Raw genomic sequence first — 6,933 nt, 5'->3', positions numbered from 1 at the left:
CATGGCTTGCGATCGAGAGTTGGGAGAGCCAATTGGCTCTTCTGGACCAAGACCAGCGAGCCGCTCGTGCCAGTGGGCCCCTGGAATAGGGGCCCCAGCCACCATGCCTTATTTTATGTATATTCAATAAAGTTTTTAATCACTCACTGATGCGTTTTGTCGCGCTCTGACTGCATCTAGCCTAGCACGGCGCTCCCCAATTACGGTCTGAATCTTAATCAAGCTTTAGATTTATAAGTTACATCATTAGGAAGACTACAAACGTTGTATTTATTATACCTTCCATATCACCCCGCGACGCGATGGCCCAGGGGCTGCGGCATCACCCTGCTATAAGCTCGAGGTCACTGATTCGGCACCGGCAGCGGCAGCCGCATTTCAATGGGAGAAAAATGCGGAAACGCTCGCGTACATTTAAATTCAAATGCACGTTAAAGAACCCCACGTGTCAAAATCAATCCGAAGCGCTCTACCATGGCGTGCCTCACAATCATCGTTGGTTCTGGCACTTAAAATGCCAGAACTTAATTTTTCAATAAAAAAGTTTCATACAACCACATAATTCGCGGGCAGGGAAGCGATCTCCTGACTCAGTCGTAAAACATCGCGCCGAGCGAGTAAGTAAGAGTCTACGTAGCTTTAGAAATGAAGCACGATTTGAGAGATCATTGGCAAAATTTTGCATCGATTAAGTGGCATTGTAACTGAACACGAATTTTAAATACCGCCCATAATTTTGTTCGTTTGGTGTTGCATATATAAAACATTTTCTGACCATCAAAATCAATTTTCGCTTTTACAAGCGGTTAACCTCGAACATCAGTTGCACCACGCTCTACCATCTTTCGCAATAGTCAAGCACACTTTGCACTGTTTTTTTGCATGTAAATCTCATTACCGCCTTCTAATGCAAAAAGAAATATATTGTTTGCTTAGGTTAACATAAGATAATTTCCGCTTCACGCACTTCCAGACTGCCGGAGACCACTCGGAAGACATTAATTTATCAGCGTAAAAATTGAAACGATGTTATAAGAAACGCAGGAACGTCTGGGAATATTTCTATTGCGCCTGTGTAACATATCCAGCCCCCATCCGAAGCCGCTTTTTCCCAGTGTGTTTAGCGATGCAGCTACTCGTTCGGTAAAGTACCAGCAAACCTGAACTTCCGAATTTTCTGGTTTTATTTTTAAATACGTATGACGCTTTCACAGAACAAAGCATATTGAAAACGGTGACCTAAGCCATGGTTGTCACCTGTCTTGACAGCACTAATTCTCATCGCTGGCCGAACCTTCATCGGGAAATGTGCTCGCTGCCCCTGTCTCGAGCAAAGAAACAAAAGTTCCCGCTGAGCCGACTAATAAGCAGGGGCGAGGTGTGTCACGGTGAAAGTAATCGAGTTCTATTAAAATAATCTTATGGAGGTCAGCACAGCAGCACAAAACTACGTAACTTTGTTTTGCCCACTAATCTTGTGCGCCTTGCCATCAGACGGTCCACACCGATTTGTGTCAATGCTCTTAAAGCAGAACATGTATCAACGCACCTCAGCGCTCATCTCGTTTCCTGAGAATTGCATCAAACAGTTTACAGCGAAGCCGTGTATGACTAGGGTTCCGTGAATTTTCGTTCTCCGTGAACGAAAACTATCATCATCAATGGCTCACACGCCCGTAAGCAAGCAAAAAAAAAATGCGAAGGCAGAAGCTACAAGCACTCAGCAAAGTGAAGCGAACAGTGCTTAAATTATTTCTAATCCCGCATACAGCATACAGAACAGCATGTCGAAAACTGTCATCACCAATGGCTTATACCCCCGTAAGCAAGCAAAAGATGCTATGACTCATAGTCCCGCAAGGTTCCTGGCTACTCACTTTGCGTGAATTAGTTGCGATGACAGTACCCCTGTTGTTGTTGTCGGTGATTTCAATGTGGATGTGCCGCTACCCAAACTTTCTAAACCCCTGTTGTGAACTTTGTTTGTGTACTCCTCCGTTCTTTTGTCGTTTCCCTACTTCTCTTCCACCAATCCTCCAATCGCATCTTAGTAATCTCTATTACAGACATGTTTATTTTCCCCTTGTTATCGCTGAACCCAAGGGCTTCAAGAAGACCAGAGGTGCCTAAATCGACCACTGGACAGATATACTCACCATCTAATATCACATGTTCCATCGTTTTTCTAGCTTTACCGCAGCACACCAATGCTTCTTCCTTCTTATATCTCACATTATAAGTACGTGTTCTAAGGCATCGCGATCTCGCTTCGAAAAGTAAGGAGCTTCCCTTTGAGTTAACATAAATGGTTTCTTTCCTGATTTGGTTTTTTCCTCTAGAGTAGTTACTCATGGCAGGTTTCTTTTCCATTGCCGCCACCCATGAGATTATTTCAGCCTCTCTGACTTTCCACTTGACATTCTTTGTTGCTGTGTTGCCCACCCTACAGGTCGCATACTTGCTGATAAACTTCCTAGTTCTTTTCCTCCACTGTGAATCAATGTTTTTCCTGTACAGATACCTGAACACTCTTCCAGATCATTTACTTTCTTCCATAATCCTCAGCCGTTCTTCATACTCAATTTTACTGCGAGCTTCCCTCACTTCAAAGCTACTCCAGCCCATATCACCCTGCACAGCTTCATTTGTAGTCTTCCCGTGAGCGCCCATTGCGAGGCGACCCACTGACCTTTGGCTCCCGTGGAGCCCTGGTTGTACCCCTGATTTAAAGCAAACAAGCGCATTTCCAAAAGTAAGTCCTGGAACTATTACACATTTCCACATACCTCGGAGGACCTCGTACCTGTTGTATCCCAACAGCGCTCTGTGCTTCATTATGGCTGCATTTCTCTTCCCCTTTACTGTTATGACTTTTTCCTGTGTTTCCATATATCTATTGTCTTCGTTTAACCCTATACCAAGGTATTTATATACTGTTACCCGAGGTATTTCTTGGACCTGTATCTCCACTGTCTGTTCACTGTTTTTATTGAATACCATAAGACCTGATTTTCTAACACTAAATTTCAAACCTAAATTGTTGCCTTCCTGTCTACAGATATTAGCCAGACGTTCCAAATCATTTTGCTTCTGCTCTACTACTGTACCTGCCTGTTTGTATGAGAGATTAAACCCGATATTACTTCCTTCTAGCGCCCTCTCCATCCTCACCATGTACACCCTAAAGAGCAGCGGACATAAAGGGCACCCCTGCCTCAGTCCCGTGTCGATAAGAACCTTCGCCTCGCTCCTCATCCCTTCCCATTCAACGCAGACGGTATTTTCTAGGTAAATTTCTCAAACGCTGTAGACAATCGTTACCTAAGCCTTCCCCTTCCAGAATATCCCACAAATTTTGCGGTCTACGTTGTCGTAGGCTCCTGTAATGTATAAAAAGGCCACATACAACAGCCTGCTTTCTGCTTTTGATATTTCAATACACTGAGTATAGAACAAACAAGTTATCATCCAAACGTCTACTTATTCTGAAGCCATTCTGAAGCTCTCCGAAAATGTAATTATTCCCTGCCCATGCTTTAAGCTTTAATTTGATTGCCTGCATTGCTAGCCTGTATATTACCGATGTACTGGTCAACGGTCTATACGAGTGAATTGTCTTTCTCCCCTTGCCTTTATAAATTAAATTCATTCTACTTTGTCGCCAACTGTCTGGTATTCGTCTATCTTTTAAAGTTTTTTCCACTGCTTTCACCAGAGCTTTCTTACTTTTTGGTCCTAGTTCATTTATCAGCCTAACGGGAACCTCGTCTAGCCCTGCGGCTGTGCGCTTAGAAATTTTCTCTTCTGCTTTCTTCCAGTTTAAATTTGTCAGCACCAGCTCCTTTTCCACTTGGGTCTCTTTCATGCTCTTTTTTTCTTCAAATACAACCTCGTCATTGCCTTGGAAAGATTCGGCTGTTACTTTTATGATGTAATTTATTGCCGCTTCTCCTTCCAGTCCGTTTTCATCTTCGTCTGGGATATGTTGTTGTATTGTTGTTGACTTCTTGCCTAATAATTTTATGTGGTTCCAAAATATTCTGGGTGCGGCCTTCTTTTTTCTCACGTATTTCTGACAACCAACGTTCACTTTCACCTTTTAATTTTGCTTGCGCCAGTATTTGAACCATCGCGTTATATTTCCCATTCACTGGTTACTTCATCCTGCGGCAACTGCGCCTTCTTTGCCTGCCTGTGCTCTCGAGATGCTTACTGTCGCTCGGCGATCGCTTCTCGTATCTTTTTGATCCACCAGCTTTTCGGTTTCTCTTTTCTTTTCCAACGAACATGTTGTTTCTCTTTCCGTATTTATGTCATTATTACACTTAGAAGCTCACCATATTCCCACTCTTTACTAGGCCATTTGCCAAGTTCTTCCTCAATTCTGGTGACTATATTTGCTATTTGTTCAGCGTTCAAATTTGGACTGGCCATTTTGCTCTCCTTGCTCTCTTTCCCAACTACATATCCCATATTTAAAATGATACTCTCTATACTCCCTTCCTCATCGATGACCATTTCTCTCAACTTATCATGAATTCCTTCTGTCATCAGACAGTAATCAATGGTCGGTTGCCGGTTTCCCACTTCCATGTGATCTGTCCTTGACACTTAGGCACTGTATTCACGATAACGAGGTTATGTTGTCCGTATAGCCATCTAAATCCTGTATGTGGGCATTCATGTCACCTAATAGGACAATTTCAGCACCATTCCCGAAACCCTTAATATCAGCGCTTATGCATTCCACTAACTCTTTATTCTTCTCTGCGCAATTTTTTCCGGTCCACAAATACGTAACCACCAGCCAAGTTTCTTTCCCACTCATTGTACCTGATAACCAAAAATGCACTTGACATTGTGAATTTACTCTTTCCCATTTGGCTCCCTGATGGATAAGCATTCCGACTCCCCCTCCCTTTCTTTCCTACTTAGTTCTGTTGCACCCTTCCCAAACATAATTCTCTATAACTGGCGGCTCTTCTGAGTCTCTAAGGTGCGTTTCTGTAACCGCATACATCCCTATTTGTTCTCTATGTAACTGCTCCTCAATCTCTGCCCACTACTCTTTTCTTCTGCCGCCCTGCATGTTTATGCAGCCTATTCCATGGCGAGCTCTTTTTCTTGCTTTCCTCCTTTTTCTGTTATCGACGGCGATGCTCTTCTGATGTTCCTTTAGGGGACCTTCTTCCTTACTATTTACTCTGACCTCCTGAGCGCCCACGGGCCCCCTAAAAAAGCAACAGCGAGACCACAAAGTCGCCAGCCAACTTCTCGTGCCAGCCTGTAATTGAAGTGGATCCCGTGTCGTTGAAAACCACCACAACTTCTCACTTCCTTGTTTACTTCGACAACCTCGAAGCCTTTCTCTCGGCTCATTTTATATATTGCTTCATTAGCAGCCACTACGGCTCTTTGTACGTGGCTGTCACGTACAGGTACCTCCGGCACCGTGCACACCACGATCTGCACCCGAGGGGATAGGTCGCGCAAGTCGTCCACCTCCTTCGCCAAGCGCTGGGCTAGTCCTGGCCCTTTCCTGTTTAGGACGTCATTCAGCCCACCTGCTACTATGACAAGGTTGCGCGCGTGGGCATTTTCCGCGAGCTTTTCTTTTTCTCGCTCCATGACAGAGCCCAGTGTCCGCCCTGGAAATGTCCCTAACGCCACTTTTTTGTCCCCTTTCACCCTCTCCACAGTTGCTTTTGGGCGCCCAGCCAGGTTTGAGTCACCGGCGATGATCACCCTTTTACTCTCTCCTACGTCGCCCTGCTTCCCTTTGTCCTTTTCCGCGTGATTCGAACTCAACAAGGGGCATTGTCCCCTGGGCTCCTGCTTTTTCCCGTGGCGGCCTCAAGGTAGGTGCCGCTCTTTCCAGCTAACCCTTCATCACGCGGCGTGCATTCCACGTATTTCGCTGACACTCCCTCGCCTGTCGCGTCGGGGGTCTGTGTTCCATTATCACGCACATTCTCGTTCACAATGGCGGCCCTGTTCAGCTTTTCCTCGGCTGCCTCAAGTCTCTTTTCCACTACCATCCGTGCATCACGCTCCCTATTTAGCTCCTTTTTGTACTCTTGCACTTGTTTGAGAAGCTCTTCCTGGAAAGCCTTCGTTTTCTGCAGCCTAGTATCGACATCCCATTTTGTGCCGGTTGATTCAATGCCCTCTCCATCCTCATCCGTCTCGTCCTCTGCCTTGCGGGACCCCCCGCGCACTGCTTGCTTTCCCGGCTTTCTCGCCATGTATTGCACGGCTTTTTGCAAGTGCTACAATATTATAATAATGCTACTAGTGTGGCAAATACAATAATACTCTATCAATGCAGAGCGCGTGCCTTTGAGCAAAGACCGATACGCACAGGATCAAAATCCTCAAAATGTCGCAAAGCAACTCTCACCACTGTTTCAAAACAATCAATGCCGCGGATACCGAGGGCATGACACGCTCTCGCACGCGCTCAACCACGCGGCCACGCTCTCACTTTCCTACCAAAATACGCACAGTAAAACTACTAATAGCTATTTGTCTTGCCACTTCCAAGCTACCATTTAAAGACTACAAACACTCAACGTCCCACTCGGCTGCACGTGTTGGAGCACGTGGCACGAAAGGACGGTCTAACCATCCTGTAAAACAAATGTACACGAAGCACACCCGCAATACGAGAGACAAAAAAGGAAATAAAAAGAAAACCACTCAATTACTATTTAAAGGCAAAAATCAGCAAATAAAGAATAAAAGCAAGCTCGAAGCATGCACAAAACGAATGCAAATCGAAGAGCGCCGCGTGGTGGTCGAGGCAATGCGAGAGAGAGAGAGAGAGGGCTCTTTATTAGAAAAACAGAGAATTTTTCCGGCGCGTATATAACCGCTGGCATGCTACTCTGTATAGGGATGGGGGATGGAATTAAAGGATTCCAGAAAAGAGTG

Source organism: Dermacentor variabilis, chromosome 3, assembly GCF_050947875.1.
Source record: "Dermacentor variabilis isolate Ectoservices chromosome 3, ASM5094787v1, whole genome shotgun sequence".
Classification (NCBI taxonomy): domain Eukaryota; kingdom Metazoa; phylum Arthropoda; class Arachnida; order Ixodida; family Ixodidae; genus Dermacentor; species Dermacentor variabilis.
Note: the sequence above shows the minus strand (reverse complement) of the source record.